This window comes from Meriones unguiculatus, chromosome 2 (assembly GCF_030254825.1).
Source record: "Meriones unguiculatus strain TT.TT164.6M chromosome 2, Bangor_MerUng_6.1, whole genome shotgun sequence".
Lineage (NCBI taxonomy): Eukaryota > Metazoa > Chordata > Mammalia > Rodentia > Muridae > Meriones > Meriones unguiculatus.
In genome coordinates, this window is record NC_083350.1 from 15462344 (window position 1) to 15481654 (window position 19311).

A 19311-nucleotide genomic window follows, 5' to 3' on the forward strand; every position below is an offset into this window, starting at 1 on the left:
ACACACAGTATGTCAAAATGAAGTTCTCTTCACCTCTGACCTGCCGCCTGAGAACTACTACCTCACCAAAGCCTACAACTGGACTTGAGGCTCCCAAGGGCTGTGGCTTTGTCCTGAGGGTAAGGCTGACCATTTCTATCTGGCTTACCTTTTAGAAGCATTTTCAGTCTCTCTTCCTCCATGAGGGAGCTATGTTCAGCTTGCTGCTCTGGGTTTTCTGTCTTTGTTTGGGCTCTCCTCTGATGGCTTTCTTTGTACATCTCTGAATCTCCTCTTCCTTCACTTCTCTCTTTGAGATAAGGCTTCTTATTTTGAAATCCCCCTTTTATTGGCTCAACACAGAGGCAGCCTATAGTTTCCTGTCTTACCCGGAAGTCCTTAAATCGTTTTAAGAAAGAATTTCACCATGTAGCTCAGGCTGTCCTCAGACTCCTAATCCTCCTGTCTCAGCCTTCCAAGGGTTGAGATTACAGGGGTATACTGCCATGGCTGGCAGTGTAACATAAAAATTATAGATGCTACTAGAGGGTGTGTATGAATGTGTGTGTGTGTGTGTACTAGTGTAGGCACGTGAAGGTCAAAGGACAAGTTGCAGCAGTTGATTCCCTCCTTCTGTTATGTGGATCCCAGGGATTGAATTCAGATAGTCAGGCTTGGCATCAGGTTCCTTTAACCACTAACTCGTCCAGCTGTTTCTCTAGTAGCATTTAAAAACAAAAGCAAAACCGGTGTCTCACATTTTAGTTGCATGATTATAAGCATATACAAGACTTGCATCTATTTCTTTTTAGTATCCATCGCTATTATTTATTTTTTCTTGTCTTACTGCTTAATTGATTCCCTAAAACAATGTTAATAGTGGTGACATCATCTTTGTCCTATTCTTGAGTTTCCTAGAAATGCCTTTAGCACTTTTTATTTTGTACACTGTCTGCTGGGTTAAGTAGCTGGCATTTACTGTTCCCTGAAAAGCCAGTAAGACTGAATCAAACCAAAAGGATGCTGAGAGAAAACAGAAAATATTTTAAGAAGACAGGGATGATGAGCTACAGTTAAAGCTCAAGATCAGATCACTAGCTTTAAGAACACAGAGGCCGCTGGCTATCCTTCCCCTAGATAGCAGGAGTGGATTAAAAAGAGAATGGAGGAGAAGTGGAAAAAGTAAGAGGTAGAAAACTTTGTTTTGCCAGATTTTATTGTGATGGACTGAGGAGAAGGAGAGATACCTAGAGAAAAGTCAAAGCAGGTTTTTGGTTTGTTTGTTTTGCTTTGGATTTGGTATTTATTTTTGTTTTTAGTCAGGGTCTCATGTAGCCTCTCTCGGCCTCCATCTTCTGTGTTACCAATACCCTTGATCTCTCACTCTTCCTGCCTCTACTTCTCTTTCTGGAATCATGGTATCACAGGCCTAGCCCTAGATTTACTTCTGAAAGGTCAGCAACATTAAACCACTACAGTCCTTTATTACATTTATTTTTTTTGGGGGGGGAGCATGTGTAAAAGTCAGAGGACAAGTTCCTGGAGTCAGTTTCCTACTATGTAAGTTCTGGATATCAAATGCAAGTTACCAGGCTTTGGCAGCAACGCCTCTACCTGCTGAGCCATCTTGCTGGCCCTTAAACCAGTTTTAAGTGCTGCTCTTCATAATCCTGTAGTGAGGAAAACTGGTAGAGGGAATGGGAAGAATTTTTCTAGAAAGATGTTCTGAAATGAAGAGGGAATGAGACTGTGCCTGCAAGTGGCATTTGAATCAGACACATAAGGGGCAGGTGTGTTTATTTATTGGTGAGTTAACAAATTATTAGAGATTATTAGAGATTGAACCCAGGGACATCTCCACCCTAAGCTTGTTCTCTGTCCCTGATTCCCAGCCCTGGCCTAGAGCAAGGACAGCTTGTTTATAGTCATAGGAGGGAAGGCAGAGCACAGCAGATGGACATTTGGAAGTGTGCCTCTGTTGTCACTCTTCCTTGGTACACGGGAACATTTCCTAGGTGATTCTGAAGACCATGAAGGTTTCAGCTCGCCAACCCACAGTTAGGACCAAGCAACCCAAAAAGCCTGCTTCCTCCTGTCCCCAGGTCTGCACCCACATCTTGGATTTCATCTCCACCATAGAACAAAGGCATTTCTAGAACAACCTGAACCCACAGTGGAGGGGGTGTGGCTTCTGATTTGTAGGCCCGAGGCCTGACTGAGGCTGTAATGATCCCTCAGGTATGCTTCATTATGGGCTTGAACACTGTGTGTGTCTGTGTGCACCTTTCACAAGTGGCACTTCCTTCAGATACAGAAGGGCTAAAAACAGAGGAGAGACAGGGAGGCAGAGGGTAGAAGAGAAAGGGAGAAGAACAGGAAGGAACAGGAAGAGGGAAAGAAGTAAAGGGAAGATGGAGGGAGAAAGAGAGGGGGGAGGGAAAGGAGAGAGGGGGAACTTTGCAAAGGGACAGAAGCTTACTTGTCATGTCCTTGCTAAGGACACCACCACCTAGAAGCCAAGGTTTAGTAGGTTTCTCAAACCTGACCAGTGGTCATCCCTGGGACTGAGGCCACATGCAAAGCCACTGTCCCTCCGGTGATGCTGACTCCTCCCAGGGAGTAGAGGGCAGGGAGCAGAGACAATTGTTTCATGGTCTGGAGAGTTGGTTTTCCTCAGCACCTAACCCTGAGTCATAGTGAATGCACTGAGGTGGATCTGGATCTGGGGCATTTTCCGTTCCCAGGTCCTCCAGGGCTGCACAGACGGCGGCTCCCTGGCCAGCCACTGAGGTAGTCTGTGTGTCCAGACTACCAGGCAGTGGCGCATGGGACAGAATGACCTGGTGAACTCCCTGGCTCCTTGGTTCCAGCAGCTACTCTTAGTGACTAACACCTGCTTCCTCCAGCTGTTTCTTCAGGCGTCTTCCCTGGGGAGCGAAACCAAGGAAGCAGTTGTTTCCCAAGAGCAGCGTCCACACAAGCCAGACTCCACATGAGAAGCCTGATGGAAGGAGCCTAGACAGACACCCCCATTCTTATCTGGTCCCCTGTGCAGCAGTGGACCCTGATATTCAAATGCCTGTTTCATAGTCTCTCATCCCACAGTTTGGAGGAGGGCCATTTGCTATGCGTGAGCCATTCCCTCATGCTGATCACATGGAGAAAATTACATTTCCCCAGTTGCCAAATGGAAGAGATGAAATTTCTCACATGGATGAGGTACACTCCTGCAAAGAGTGGTTTCCAGACCCCACACTCTGAGCTAGCACACACGGAGGAGGGGAGACTCAGAGACCCCTGCTGTCTTGGGTCATGCTCTTCATCCCCACCCACCAGACCCTCAACTGGTGGATTTACTTCGTGAGATATTTGCTCTTCTATCTCTTTTGCATAAAACGAGCATCTTGAGGCCTCTTTTTCTTCCTTCCTAGAGGAGATATTCTAAAAAGGAATACATCAACACAGAACACTTCATTTATGCATACTAGATGAATTGATAATACTTGTTTGTAATGAAAATCAAGTAAGCAGAATGTTAAAATGTTCCCTAGGGAAGGCACATTGAAATGTCTGACTGCAGATGGACACACCCTTATCCTCGCCTTCTCTTTTAGGCTAACGCAAACCGAGATAAACCCCCTTCTCTAACCTAGTCCCAAACCTCCTGGTCACCTACATACATATGATTAATGACAACTATATCTGCATAGTAATTACATCTACCATCTGTACCCTTTATAGGACGACCGCTTGCTACAGTGCAATCCCACAATCTCTAACTTTTGTTGTTGTTTTTTTTTAACCCATGTTACCCTTAGCGCGGTTACACAACCCGAATATAATCTCAACTGTTACGGAGTATCTAAGCACCTGCAATTGTACCGCTCTCAGGCTCAGGTTGAGACAGAAATAAAGCCTCACACAGCAGACTCTGAACTGTGCAAGCGCAGCCCCCGCCCCGAGTGTTTTGGTTGGGAGGAGGGAAGGCTCGGGGGCAACCAAAGCCACTGGTGACCTCATTATACAATATTTTGTTCATCACATTTCCCCCCCGCCCCTGCTTAGTAAGGAAAGCAGCTTTTCCTTTTAAAGGGATGCGGGCACTCAGAGACGCAGCTACCTGCTGGAAGACACCTCCAACACCAGTCACCACCGAAGTTTGGGGTCTGAGGCTTCTCAGGTTTTTCTCTGGCTACCAAAGTCTCGGTTCTCCTGTGAATTTAACTTCGACTCCGCGAACCGGGACAGATGAACGGCTTAGGCTGCATACCCAACGCCCACTAGCGTGACCTGAGCTCCCACAGCGACCCCTCGACCCTCAGCCAGGGGGTGGCTCCCGCCCACGCGGGTCTCCCCCTGCCTGGAGCGGTCCAGTTCCAGCCGGCTCTTTCTCTCCGCCCTCAGTCTCAGCGGTTACGGTAGAGAGGGCTGATCGGGAGAAAAGACCAAGCTCCGGGAGAGCTCCATTTCCCGCCAACCCTTACTCCCGGACAGGCCCTTGAGGGGACCCCCAACCCATTCAGGAGTGACAACCGGCTGCTAGAGCGACTGGGGCCCCGAGAGAGCAGGTGCCCGGCAGGAAGGCCAGGCTGCCCGGGGACCGGGCTCCAGGCAGGAGGTGCAGAAGCCGGGCTGCTCAGGTGAGGCTACCCCCCTCCTCCGGTCTGGGTCCCGGCTGGGCGGCCCCCGGGGCGGATGTGCGGGGACCCCGTTGTCCCTGCGCCGCAGCAGGTGGGGGCCCGCGGGCTAGGGCAGGGGCGGGGCTGGGGGCGGAGCCGCGGCGGAGGCAGTGCGGGTGGGGGCCGGGCGGGAGCCCGAGCCGGACTGTCGGGGAGCCGGCGGGAGCTCGCCCGCGCCTGGGCCGGAGCGATCGGGCCGAGCGCGCCGGCGCCGCGGCCGCAGACAAAGGGCCGCCGCGCTCCGTCTGTCTCGGTGAGTGACTCCCCTGCCTGCCGGCTTTCTTCTCCGCGGCCAGCGTCTCCCGGAGTTCCGCCGGCTCCCGGGAGCCGGGGACAGCAGGGACCGGGACTTCCCGGCTCATTCTGCACCCCAGCCTCACCTGACCCGTGATCTCCCGCCCCCCCAAAGGCCGAGCAGACACCCAACTCGCGACTTTCCCAGCGCCAGCCACCGTCTCCAGCGGGACCCACCCCGGCCGCCCTCCGTGACCTCTTCTTCCTCCGCTCAGCGCGCGCGCCGGTGCCGTGCCGGGGTCGCCAGTTTGGGTGGGGAGGTTGCCGCCGGGCTCCCTCGTGGGTGTGTGCTAGGGGAGAGGAGCGAGGGGATGGCCGCCTCGAGAGGACCCCACCCCTTGGGGACAGCGCGCGTTCGGGGTGGTGGAGGGGCGGTTCGCGAGTTCTGCTTCCAGATCTGGGGGTCTGGTTTAGTTCCCTGTGAGCCTCCCCTCCCCAGTTTATCCCCCCGTTCAGGGGTTAGCCTCGCATTCTGCCCCGGCCGCACCCGAAAGAGGCGCCCCCTCTGCGGGCCGGTGGCCCCGAGAGGGAGAGGACCCGGCTGCTTCCCCTGGCTGAGCTGCACTGAGCCCGCAACTGCTGGGGAGGGCAGGCGGTGCGGGCAGCCACCGGGGGCTGACATCACTGCTCGGTCCCGGCCGGCTTCCTCAGCCTCTGGCCGGCTCGATCTCCATCAGAAAAGAGCCCGAAGCCCGGCGGGCTTTGGCTTTTGTTCTCCTTGCTACTCCTGGTTCCTGGGAGAATCCCGGCTGGGTGGTTACCCGAAGGAGGGGTTGTGGTGAGAGTTCCCGGTGCTGCCCTGAAGTGACAGTCGTTGGGGGAGGCTCTTTCCAGCCCCCGAATTCCGATTGCCCATCAATACCTCGGAGCGGAGGTGGGTATGGCTTCCCAAAAGAGCGCGGTTCCTGCCTCCCGCAGCGGCCGCTCTGTCACGCGCCTCTCCTGCACTCTCGAAAGTGCTACCTCGAGACGTGCATTTCCATTCATGGATCTGTGCCTGGGTCTTGATTAATGTCATCTCTGCCAGGTTGTCTAAGAACGAGTGTTGGCTGCTATTAGATTTTTGTAGCCTTTTACTGGAGGCCTACTGGGTGCGGGGCAGCTTTCCTAAGATTAGCTTAATTTCAGAGATGCTTGTTGAGCACCTACTAGGTGAAAAACGGATGCGCCCCGACGTTTATAGGTTTTGTCAGGTACTTGTTGAGTATTCCCGATGTCTGAGAAAGCTGTGTTATGACCTTGTTATTATAATCATTATTTACGAACCCAATATACAGAAGACATTTTTGGCCGAATGGGTGCCCAGTGTACTTGCGGTGCGCGCGCGGGGGTGTGTGTGTGAGGGTTGGGGGATTGTGAGAGGAGTCGGGGAGGAGGTAGGGGGACGGTGTAGACAGAGACAAGAAGGGGAGAGTATAATGGGTCTTCAACTTCCGGAGAAAACTGCCTTTTAACTTCTGGTGTGGTGTGAAAAGAGCTTGTCTCTACCTATCAGGCAACTTACGCTTGAATGCTTGACAGCTGCTCTGAGTGGAACAAGGCAGAATAATGACAAGAAAGAACTTTGCCAACTCTAACAGAATGAAACAAAGTTTTATGTGGCAAAACCCTAGTGCTAAAAAGGGGAATCTATGTTGAAGGCAGAAAGACATACAGGTGGACAGCCAGCTCAAGAAGGAAGGAACCAATAAGGAGGGAGGGAGGAAGAAGAATGGGGTCAGCTACACTTCCTTCAGCCAGGGGTCGCTCACACTGGTACCATGGCCGAGGGAGTGTGTCCTTAATCCTATCCTTACAAGGGGTATGAGGAACCTGTTAAGAGATTTGAGGAATTGTCCCCAACCTTGCTTCAGACTGGCCAGAAATTGTAGATTCTTAATATGATGGCAGATATTTGAACCTTCCTGCAATCATGGAAATGTAATCTAAGACATAGTCCTTGTCCTGCAGAATCTGACAGAGTTCATGAGATAACTTGTAAAATGGCAGTCTGGGCAACAAAAAAGGAAATCCAGTAACATGCTTAAAAACAAAACAAAACAAAACAACAACGCTATAGAATTGTGGTTTTTCTTTGATCAGAAATGGAGAATTTCCATTTGTTCTGTATGTTTTATCTCTTGACATGGACTTTCTGCAGTTTCTGGTAACTGCTTAATCCCAGCTTCTTGACACAATGAACTTTTCTTTTCATAACTATTTCTGATTTCCATTTTAAATTCTTTTAAAACTACATGGCATTATTTCTGTTAGGAACTTGAACCTGCCCCACCCTCCACCATCCTTTCCCCCACCCCTATTTTTTTCTGGAAGTTAGGTGTGTTAGAAAAACTTCATAGAAAATCTGGTGAGCTCCAAATGAGCATGTTCCCAGGCTCTGTGCTCACTAATGAGGAAAGAGAAGGAAAACCAAAGGAGACCAACAGTAGGGATTTCTAGAGAACACGTAAGGTGGCTTTGCAAGACAAAAGAGGACTCCAGTTGAGGGACGTGGCGGGTAGGAAAGTGTCAGGGAAAAGAAGCCAGCTTTCAGAACCCTTAGAAGGGACTGAATCTTCATCTGGAGGGATTTCCCCTCATTCACCGGAGAAGTGCCCCCTGAGAGACTTACGGAGTGGCTTAAATGTGGGTATTACCCAGTTGGAGTTTTCATGAGATCTAGTTGCCCAGCAACTTGCCAGCCCTGCATCCTCCCACCCCCAAACCCCCACCCCGGTTCCCCCATTCTTTCAAGCATTCCTGAAGTGTTTTCACCTGAGCTGAGCTCCACTGTAATCTTCCTCCAGGCCAGGAATTTGACTTCTTTTCCTCCCTGCATCTGTCCTTTTCTGCATGCTGCTGCAGGCAGTCATTGGAGTCGGTAACACTTCAGTGTCTCCTGCTGCCCATTTTTTTTACCCTTTCCCTCTGTGCTCAGGTGCTCTGATCCTTGTCATCATTCTGAGCTGCTTGGGCAAGCTTTGCTCTATATGAAAACTGGTCTCAGGGGAAAGCACTCTGTTACCCATCACTTTGTCCCAAATGTGACAGTAGGTCACTGTTCTGTCTTCAAGGGTCTTTGTTCTTTAAGCTTCTTTAGGGAATGAAGGACCACCTCCATCCTTTGAGGATGCCAGGGGTTGGTAGTTACCAGGTAGGCAAGGTGCCTTTCCTGGCACTCCTGAAATGATAACTCAGTCCAGGGTCCTTGCAGTCCCATGATCCATAAACATCTGGAGGCTTCAGTTTTTGTTTTTTGCACCAGGTCTCACTCCTCCTCTTCTTCCTCCTCCTACTACTATGTTCACTGACCTTGGATTTCAGCTTTTCCTTTCTGAGCTTCCTGGGTGCTGGAATTAGAGATAATGCTCCACCATGCCCAGCTCCCTCTCTTTAAAGCAGCATTTCTCAACCTGTGAGTCGAGACCCCCTTTTTTGGGGGGGTGTCACAGGATATAAATATCCTGCACATCAGATATTTACATTATGATTCATGACAGTAACAAAATCATGGTTATAAAGTAGCAATGAAAGCATGTTATGGTTGGGGGTCACAACGACACGAGGGTGACAAAGGGTCACAGCATTAAGAAGGCTGAGAACCACTGCTGTAAACAAAATTTCCATTTTCCCCTCAGAGGCTTCATTGCTTTCTATCATGGGGTGGGAGTTGATGTCAGAATTTAGCTCTTGTGAGCCACCTGTCAACTTGGCCTTCACATGCTCTCCCCCAAGGTCTATAGATTTGTAACCATTTTATTTTGCAGTGGGAATCTGCTTCTCTCTCCATGAATACCCATTCCTTTAAGACAGATTCTTTTTTATTTTAATTTTAATTTTTGTTTTCACAATTTATTCATTATATCCAGATTGAAGCCCCCTCCCTCAACTCTTCCCAGTCCCACCCTTGATCCCTCTTCCCCTCTATCCCCTTCCTCTAGTCCACTGAAAGGGGGAGTTCTCTTCCTCTGCCATCTGCCCATAGCTTATCAAGTCTCATCCAGACTGCCTGGATCCTCTTCCTCTGTGACCTGGCAAGACCACATCCCCAGGGGCAAGTGATCAAAGAACAGACAATTGAGTTCATGACAGAAGCAGCCCCTGCTCCCATTACTCGGGAACCCACATGGAGACTGAGCTGCCAATCAGCTACATCTGAGCAGGAAGTTTAAGTCCTTTCCATGCATAGAAAGGCTTCACTCAAGAGGGCATTGAAGCAGATGCTGAGACTCAGAGCCAAACTTTGGGCAGAGTGTAGGGAGTCTTATGGAAGAAGGAGGGGGGAGGGATAGGAGGACATGGAGGGGACAGGAGACCAACAAAGCTAAAACCTGAGCCCAGGGGGTCCTGCAGAGACTGATGTATCAATTAAGACAGATTCTTCAGATTCTTAACCACAGCTCTCAGACTTTGTGATTCCTTGTTGTAGGAGTAGGACAGCTTTCTTCACAGAAAATACCTTATCTAATGTTTAGTTATGTTGACCTAATGTTTAGTTAGGTTGACGGATTCTACCCATTGGATGCTGGTAGCCCTATATAGTCACCCTTTCTAAACGGTGACAACCCAAAGTATTGCCAGATATCAGCAAATGTCTCCTGGGAGAAAGGTTCCTCTTGTCTGAGGACCACTGTTTTATGGAATACTGGATAGTATGTATCATGCTGTACCATAGCTATCTGGGAAAGGCTTTAATTTATTGTCACTTGCTTCTTTTCAGCTGAGTGACTTAATGAATGTATGATTAACTTTGTAGGACTTTCCATATAAATACTTTCAGATCAGAATTAACATTCTCTGTCAGCACACATACTCACATCAGGTCATCAAATTGTTAAGTTCACTTCTATTTTTTATTTTTTACTTTTTGAGGCAATTCTTCCCCTCTCAAATTCTTCCCTCCGTGCCGAGCTAATTTATAGTACCAGTAGTGTGAGTGGCAGAACCACCTCTGGCAGCCAGCATACCCTGCAGGAGCCCCTGAGCCCGCTGCTTGGGTAGTAGCTGATGGGCAACAGCTGGGCAGGAAAGTGGGCATGGAGGTTGAGTTCTACAGGGATTTGCTTTTGTAATTTGGAGATGTCCTATTTAAGAAAAAGGCAAAATGGCTGGGTCTTGGATGTGTCCTCTAACAATTCAAGGGGGGGCCTGTGAATTTAAGCTTCAGTTTGTTTCCGGGTAAAGCTGTCTCTGGGCGGGACTTTAGAAGTGATGGGAGCATGCATGAGTGTGCAAGACCAGTCGGAACTTAGAGGAGCTTGTCAGACTGTTATCTTTTATCACAGAAAGATGAACAAAGAACCATGCACTTCAGGTTGATCCGTACTTCTGCTCGTATCTACCTTAAAACCAAGACCCTAAACTCTGTCCTGCGTCTCCTTGTCAGCAGTGGTATCAAGGGCTGGATGGGAAGAGGGCCCAGTGAGTTTACGAAGCAGAGTCTGAGCTGCAGTGAAGGAAGTTACTTTTGTGCCTCCTAGGGCAGATCAGTGTTCAGCTTGCTCCTTCGGAAAGTGAGTGAAGCGGGCCGTGGGTCATGGAATGCTCACTGAGAAGTTTCAGAGTTCATTGATTTAGATTTCTCTTTTGGAATTCCCAAGCTTAAAGTGAGACTTTTTCATGCATTAAGCAGAGCAAGTGGGAGATATTTGTCCTCTTATTTTTTGGGGGGAGCGGGTGGTACACATCAGCATTTGTAAGCTAAATATTAAAACATGAAAAACTGTATTTTAGGTTTTGAATTAATCTGTCAGTAAGTTAATCTTTTGCCTTAGTTTAGAACAATCATGTTTCATTATATCAATATCCCTGGCTCTGTGGGAGGTTAATCAGCCAATGTATCAATGTCTAGATTAACAAAAAAATAAAGACTGTACAAGGAGATTTGCTAGATAGGGGACCTTTTAAAAATAGTATTACTTTTCCTTTTAAACTGGTAATTTATGAATATTTATTTATATATTTTCTTTTTCCTTTCTTTCTTTCTTTCTTTCTTTCTTTCTTTCGACAAGGTTTCTTTGTGTCACCTTGGCTGTCATAGAACTCTCTCTGTAGACCAGGCTGTCCTCAAACTCAGAGACCTACCTGCCTCTGCTTCCCAAGTGCTGGGATTAAAGGCTTATGCCACCATGCCCGGCTATATGAGCTTTTTTAAGAGTTGAGATTTATTGATTTTTTTTTAACACATCCAGAGAAAATAGGGCTGAAAGAGATTTAAGGGTCCTTTGATCAGCACTCCCTGCCCATCATAACAGTGGGGAAACCAAAATAGCAGCCAGTTACGTGGTTTGCAGCCTTACAGAAAGGTGCCTGAGGAGGCTGGAGCTGGCAGCCAGGAGTTTACTCTGTCTTTCCGACCCTGAGTGCTGCTGGGATACTCCTGTGTCTTCCTGGTTGCCAGAGCTTGTTGGTGGAAAAGGCGGGAGGCAGGAAAAAGGTTTAATTACTTGCCTCGTTTCCAGGGCATATCACTCTGAGAAAGCAACTCACAGATACAAACTAATTACATTGGTGCAGCATGTGGGTACACATGCCTAATTCTGAAGACAACCGAGGGGGAAACGCTAATAGTTGGATTGAGGGAATGGAATCATTGAATAGAGCTTATTTTAAGGTATCTTTACAATGAATAAGAAGAAAATTAATATTTATGTTTCTATATAGGAGAGCAATACACATTCATGCATCAAGAATGAACCAATCTACCTGTGTGCTTCTTTAACCGCACTCATAGTTTACTTCTTTATTTTTTAGTGGCTTCCTTGGCTCATTGTAAAATACAGTTGAGACCACATTACATGTATAATTTTCATTTTAGTCCCTTTTCAGTTAATACTAGAACAAGTGATCTCTGTGAGTCAAACTCTTGCTAAATATAGTTTCTAATCGATAGGTAACTTGGTATTTGCAAGCTCCTTTGTTTATCCCGACACTTTGCTATTAGCAGATATTAAATTTTCTTCCACGTTCTCTCCGAGGAGTGATTGTGCCCATACTTTTCGACAACTTAGATTATTGTTGTTGTTTTATTTTTTTTCTGTGACACATTCCCAGAAGTCACTTAACCAACTAACCTGTATTAAGTGACTTTATGAACGTGGCCTGCTGGCTTTCACTCTTGTTGGTAGCATGCTGCTAAGTGACGGAATCTCCTCACATCATTGAAAGTGCATGGTCCTCAATGTTTCTGCATTTGATTGACGAAATTAATGAATTTAGTTCTGTTGATTGCATTTGCATTTTTTAGTTGCCAAGCAACTAAACATTTCTTTTTTGTATAGAATTGTTTCCTCTTTGTATTTTCTTTTGGTGAGTTACTTTCCTGTCTGGTTTTGGTGATAACACCTGTGTTATTCACTGTGCAGGCAGCGAACCTTTAGTGACCTTCACAGGTATTAATTCTTCATCCCTGCAACAGCCTGACAAGTGGAAAGTGGCAGGCAGAAAGATTAATACCCACCCTTCCACACACTTTTCAGTCACAGCTCTTCGCCACAGTGCCACTGTGGTTGTGCCACCTGCCTTGGTTGTGTTTGTGGACTTGAAGAGAATTAGGCTGGCCAATAGTCGCAGCTCTCTCCAAAATTGATTGCTTCTCTGTGGGAGAATTTTTGTGGTTCAAGGTCAATTTTCCATCCTATATTTACGGTGCCCACTCTCATACTGCTTGCTCTGTTTTCCACCCCCACCCCCATTGTAAAAAAGTCTCTTCAGACTACATTCTGAATAGTTCTGTCTTCCAAGTTTCAATGTGTTTCTTCAGCTGTATCTAATCTGGGTTGAATCCATCTATTTGTTTGCAATTTCAGTAGTAATCACTGAATTTCTTTTGTGGAATTCTAGTTCTTCTTCAACGTCATAATCTTACTTTATGTTGTTTCAACTTCCCTTGTAATTTTTGTTGTCGTTTTTGAGACAGAGCCTTGCTGTAAGCCCAGGCTGACTTCCAAACTTATCACTCATCTTCCCATATCTGCCTCCCAAGTGCCAGGATTACAGCTGAGCATCATCACTACACCTGGCTCCTTGGCTAGGCCCAGCTTTTGTATCTGTGTTCTAGGCATAGATATTTTGCACTCTATGTCTGGGAATTTTTCCTGTTCTAACACCTAAGCACCTGCTCTTCCTGTTCCTTGCATTTTCTGATTGCCTTGCTGGTTCATGTTTATGCTATCATGTTTCCTTGTTTGTTTGATTATCTTTGAATGTATGCAGAATGTGACTTTGAATATTTGTGTAGCTGAACATAATGGCACCAGCATGTGCTCTAAGCACATGGAAGGCTGAGTCAGGAAGACCATGAGTAGCCTGAACTACATAGTAAGACCCTGACTTAAAAAAATTATGTATATATTAATACCATATTTTATATCTTAAAATATAAATATTTCTACATTTTAGTACATGAAATCAAGTTATTTTTACAGTTAATGGACTCATATTTGGCAGCATTTTTCTTTTTCTCTGCTACATTAAATAATAATGCATCATATAATTAGCAATATTTAGCATTTGATGACATAATTTGAAGCTTTGGCTGCTGCTGCTAAATATGACAAGTGTTCTAAAAAGAGTTCTAACTGGCTTCTACAGGCTTTCTTTTGGGGTTTGTAGAAAAACTCTCTTAGGAAGCTTTGAGACTCTAGGCCCCCCCAGATGATGTGAAGCCAGACTTGTTTATATTTTTATTCCCATTACCTTGCTCTTTTGGGCTCCTACTTTTGATGTAGAAGAGGCTCTGGCCTCTTGATCCCACGGAGCTGTCAATGTGCTGCTCAGTTTTGGCTTCCTCTCTGTGATTGGCAAGTGCCCCACCACCTGGGACAAAGTGGCCTGATGCTGGGTCCGTGGGCCTCGGTTCTCTTCTTCCCTAGAATCTTACACCTGCAGCCTTGTTACCTTAGCTCTCTGCAGTTTCTAGGACGTTTTGTTTTAAAACTTGTTGCTAATTAATTGTGGGTTGTGTCTGTGTCTCTGTGTTATACATGTGTGTGTGGTCAGAGGACAACTTGCCAGAGTCCGTTCTTTTCTTCCATGATGTGGGTTTTAGGAATTGAATTAAGGCTGTCAGGCTTGGTGGCAGCGCCATTACCCACGGGCTATCTTGCTGCCTCTCCCATATTCTAACGCTTATTGGGAAAGTTAGTTCATCACCACCAGTAGGAAGTAGGAGCAAGCCTGATTCATTGTAGGGACTGCTTAGAAAGCAGTACTGATCCCCCGTTCTTTTTGCCAGCCTCTAATTAGAGGCTATTCTCTATTTTTTCCCCAAAGGCCATCCCTGGGCAGCTGGAAATGCAGAGGTTCGGGCGAGTAAATTTTTCTTAATTGGACACAGGTAAATGCAGCTCTATTTCCCTTTGTGGTTAAAATTAATTGTCCTGACCTTTTGAGAGAGAAGACATTGGAGCAGTAACCCAGGAATCTTCCTTCTTGTGCATATTGTGAGGACTCAGGGAAAAGGTGTTCCCACACTAAGGCCGAGCAGTAAGAAGTAGACTATTAGCTAGTGAGGCCTTTTCACTCACCATGCAGCCCATCTTTCTGTATAGAAAGCAGAACCTCCCACTTGTGGCCAAAGAATGCCTTACGGAGGCTGACTAGTCATACCCAGCCCCCAGATTCAAGATAACCTTTTCAGTGAATCTTGGTTCTAGTTTTTTAAAAAGTTATGTTTATGAAGATTAGTGAAAAAAAGAGGCCGTGAATCTGAAAGGAGGGGTGTATGGGAAGGGCTTAGAGGAAGTAAAGGGAAGGGGAAAAGCTATGACGTCAAAAAATGTTTGAGCTGAAAAACAAAAACAACACCCCCAAGCAAATAACTAAAGGATTGCCTTAAAAATCACATCCGCTTGTTGTGAGTATGTGTATAAGTGTATGCAGGGACATGCTGGTACTTTTGGGGAGCTTGGAGGACACCTTGTAAGAGTTGGTTCTTTCTTTCACCAGGGATCCTTCCAGCCAGGGGTGGAACAGGTCCCAGGCTTGTGGCAAGCCTCTACCCACCCCCTGAGCCATCTCAATCGCCTGATTCTGGTTTCTTAAAGGAAGCTTTAAGATGTGTTTCTGGTCCTTAGAAGCCATTCACTCAACCATGATCTCAAAATCGAAGCCAGATGTCTTTCCCCCACTCTTCCAACCATATAGGTGTTTCTTCTGTGTTGTTCATGTAACCAGAGCAATTTATTTTGAGAAGAATGTATTGGTTGGGCAAAGGAACAAAGTGCTGGCAAGTCCTGTCAGCCACCTCACCAGAGCCTGTATTGGCTCTTTAGAGGGAGTAAGGAAGTTCTAACTTTTCTTTTGAACCCTAGACTTGATACATTCCATTGTTTCTTTGTTCTTCTCCCCAGAAGCTTCAAATCTCCAGTTACTTCAGATGGAGCCATGAGGTAAATGGAAGGGTGTGAGCATCAGGGTCGGTCCAGCAGAAAAGGGACTATCTAGGGTGGGCTGTGTGTGCTGACTAGTCTTATGTCAACTTGACACATAGACTATAGTTATCTGAAAGGAAGGAAATTAAATTGAGAAAATGCCTCCATAAGATTCAGCTGTAAGGCATTTGCTTAATTAGTGATTGATTGGGGAGAACCCAGCCCGTTGTGGGTGGTGCGATCCCAGGGCTGCTATACCTGGGTTCTCTAAGAAAGCAGGCTGACCGTGGTAGATCAGTAACCAAGTGGGTTTCCCTAGTAAGGGGAACAGGGACTCTTTCTGACATGAATGCAATGGCAGGCTCTCTGACCTCCCCACCTCCCAAGGGAGGAGCAGCCCTGCTAGGCTACAGAGGAGGACTTTGCAGCCAGTCCTGAAGATACCTGATAAAACAGGGTCAGATGATAGGAAAGGAGGTCCTCCTCTATCAGTGGACTTGGAAAGGGGCAGGGAGGAGATGAGGGAGGGAGGGTGGGATTGGGAGGGAATGAGGGAGCAGGATACAGCTGGGATGCTGAGTTAATAAAATATAACTAATAGTAAAAATTAAAAAAATATATATATATATATAAAGAAAGTAACCAAACTGTCTAACGAGGTAATTAAAATAATGGAAGACACTAAATGTATTAGTCTCATCTAATATTAAATCATTCTATTATTTAAAAAGAAAGAAAGAAAGAAAGAAAGAAAGAAAGAAAGAAAGAAAGAAAGAAAGAAAGAAAAAGAAAGAAAGAAAGCAGGCTGAGAAAGAAGAAAGCCAGGGGAAGAAGGGAGTAAGCAGCACCCTCCATGGCCTCTGTTCAGTTCCTGCCTCCAGGTTCCTGCCCTGCCCGAGTTCTTGTCCTGGCTTCCTTGGATGATGGTCAACAATATGAAAGTGTATGCCAAATAAACCCTTTCTTCCCCAGCTTGTTTTTCAGTCATGGTGTTTTGTGACAGCAGTAGAAACCCTAACTACGACAGTGTGTCTTCAACCAAATTTTTTTTTGAGATTGCCCCATACCATGAACTGTTTTGCCTATTCCATGGTGATTGATCCAGCTGATATATTAATTTTATAATATTTCACACTAGGAAAGAATACATTTAATAATCTGTCATCTTCCTAGAAACAGAAATCCACCAATTAATTAGACTTTAACAACTGCCCATAAAACAGATCTGTCACTCTATTTTGTAGTTTTAGTCTGTGACTGATCCCTCTGGAAGAAATAATAATCACTTAATTAACTGTGAAGAAGCACATTTTCTAGTCTCTGGGAAAATGTACCCATGATTATTTTTCGAGGCAGAAGCAGCAAAAACTCCTACCAGCTATGATGATTTATGAACCATGTCCTAGATTTTTGTATAGATACATACAATCACATATGTATATATGGCATGGGAGTGGAAGCCTGGCATCTATGGGAGATGGGGAGAAAGAGAATAGGAAAGCATGGGATTCTGCCCAACGTTCCGTGTGTACTTGTATGAAAATGTCCTTTTGTACTGTGCATAATGACTATATACAATGAAGAAAGCTGAACAAAGTATAAGATATTTTTGAGGAAAGAATTCACCCCTCAGCCTGAAATGAATAGATTAAATTTTTTCATCGTGATTTAAGTATGAGCTCCAAGCTCCAGGTTCTTTTATTGGTTAGTAACCTGGGCTCTTAAAATGTTTGTTTGTTTGTTTGTTTGTTCTTAAAGAAGGTAAAGTTATTTGGGATTCATCAGCATTGTTGTATTTTTTACTTTTGTCACATCCTCCATTTATTGGGATTTGCTTTTGTTTCCTGAACAGCCTTGAAACTATCTTGTTTGCTGATAAGAAGTAACAGGGTGTTAGGACAGTCACAGGGAGCTCAGACATTGTAAGCTTAGTGGACTCCTGTGCGGGTCCACCCAGGCATCAGTTCCAGGGAGTGCTGGGGTTTTCCTGAGTGCCCAGCACCTTCTAGAGGATTCACAACTGTTATAGTGAACTCAACACAATGGAAGGGACTGGCATTTGGAAGCTGGAATGTTCTTATTTGTTAGGAAGATAAAGAAGATGGTCGCAGTAAGTCATTTAGAGAGCAGAGCTGGGAAAAAGATCACCCACGGAGAGCCACTGTGGCCCGCTCTGTCTCAAGACTGGAGGAAGGAGAATGAAAATTTTCATAGGGGTTATTATATATTTCAGAACCTGCAGCCAAGGACTCGGATGGCTTTGATTGCCTGTCTTTCTGCTGCTCAGTAAAGTTTGTGAAATACGCACCGTTCAAATGGCAAAAAGGAAGAGCTTAGGGCCCCAGAGGGAGGAGGGAGCTTTTCACACTGCAGATGAAAGTAGCTGTGGGCATGCTGTGTCTTGACTGTGTTGCTGTGTTTTGCTACGCCCCCTTTCTTTTCTTTTTCTTTTTCTTTCTTTTTTTTTTTTTTTTTTAAGCTGGAGATTGAAGATGAATGAATGAATGAAACATGGAAGACTCAGGACCTTGCTAATTTTTTGGGGTATCTTGATGGAAAAGGACACGTGCACAAGTCCAAAGTGGAAATGCTTTCAGTTTATTTAGTGATTTTTGGTCAAAAGCTCAAAGTACTCTTTGCAAACCCCTGAAGCCCACTTTTCTTATGAGCAGTCTGGGACCATGAACTTCAGATGTACCTGTGCAACCGCATGCTGTAATCACCCCCTGGGCATCGCTCCAGTTTATCCAGACGTCGGTATCTGACCCAAGACCCTACGCTCAAAGTCCGTCACCCTTTAAGTGTGTTCTCACCAGCCTCACTTCACAAACCAAGTTCAGAGCTTTACCCCTTACCTCTGTTCAGGCCCCATCTTCCTCACTAATCACCAACCTTCTTGTCTTTCCTTCTACCTTTCCGATCGACGAGAAATAATAGTAGCCTTATTATTTAATTATCACCACTAGAAGTAATGTCAGATTTCAGTAATCTAAAACTACATTGCCTTACGCTTAGATTATTTGAAAGAGGATATTTCCTCTCTAGTAATGGATATCTAGAAAAAAAAAACATATATTGTTGTAGACCCAGGGGCAGGTCCAGAAACCTGCACTTATGTAGAATAAATATGCAGGCTTTTTTGATAGGAGACGTTGTTAGCTGTGATGAAGTAAGATTGAGTGGAAGAATTTATTAATTTATTTTTATATTTTCTACTTTTCTATATTTTATTTACTCATTTACTTTTGGCAGTGCTGGAGATAAAACCCAGGCTAGATAATACAGGCTAGGTAAGGGACCTACTGCTGAGCCCCCAGTCTCCATACTGTTTTAATTTTTAAATTAAGTCAATAGTGTTTATTCAGTGAAAAAGTAATGGAAAAACTTAAGGCGTTGAAGAAAAGCAACAGAAATATAAGATCCTGCCCTGAGTTCAGTCTCTAGATTTTTTCATTGGAAACTGTGGTTTTAATGCATTGGTTCAAAAATGTCTAGGAACATGTGGGTATTATGGGTCATGTGTATCTACCATGTGTAATTTCCAGGATGGAGCATTTTACAAAACCTGCCTGTCTTCTTGGAGCCTCCGAGTGGCACTATCCGATATGCTGGACCAGTTTTATGATGATTCCCCCTTTCCAGGTTCTTACAGCTTAAGATGGCTGGCTTGTCTTAGATGGCACAGTCACTGCCTGGTAGACCAGGCCAGGACCAGAATCCAAGCTTTTTTTTTTGTTCAATGTCCTTTTGTCCCCAGTACAATCAACTTTATTCAGGACATATTTAAAAAACAACAACGAAAACCCGCTCCATGCTGCCTCTCTGGTTTCCTGCCATTATGTCCATTTCTTTGTACACTGAACTCTCATTAGCAGTTACAATTGTCCTCACTAATGTCATCAGTGGTAGGTCCTGGCTCTTCCTTTATAGACTTACCATTATGGTAAATTATGTGCACAAATTTCTTGTTGTGTCTTTGTTTTGTGGAATTGGATCCTCAAGGAACT

The 19311-nt window shown here is 45.5% G+C and overlaps 1 protein-coding gene across 5 annotated transcripts in view; it reads left to right on the forward strand.

The window, feature by feature from the left end:
• Positions 1–4070: 4070 nt before the first annotated feature.
• Mapk4 (mitogen-activated protein kinase 4) overlaps positions 4071–19311 on the forward strand; it is a 125236-nt gene continuing 109995 nt past the window's right edge. For 2 of the 5 annotated variants that reach the window (XM_021640792.2, XM_060377058.1), the window contains exon 1: positions 4765–4911. The gene's annotated coding sequence lies outside the window, so the exon portion shown is untranslated. Of the gene's footprint in view, positions 4620–4764; positions 4912–5550; positions 5827–14204; positions 14269–15283; positions 15323–19311 lie in introns of those variants that run through there. The other 3 variants (XM_060377056.1, XM_060377055.1, XM_060377057.1) reach the window with 3 other exon arrangements.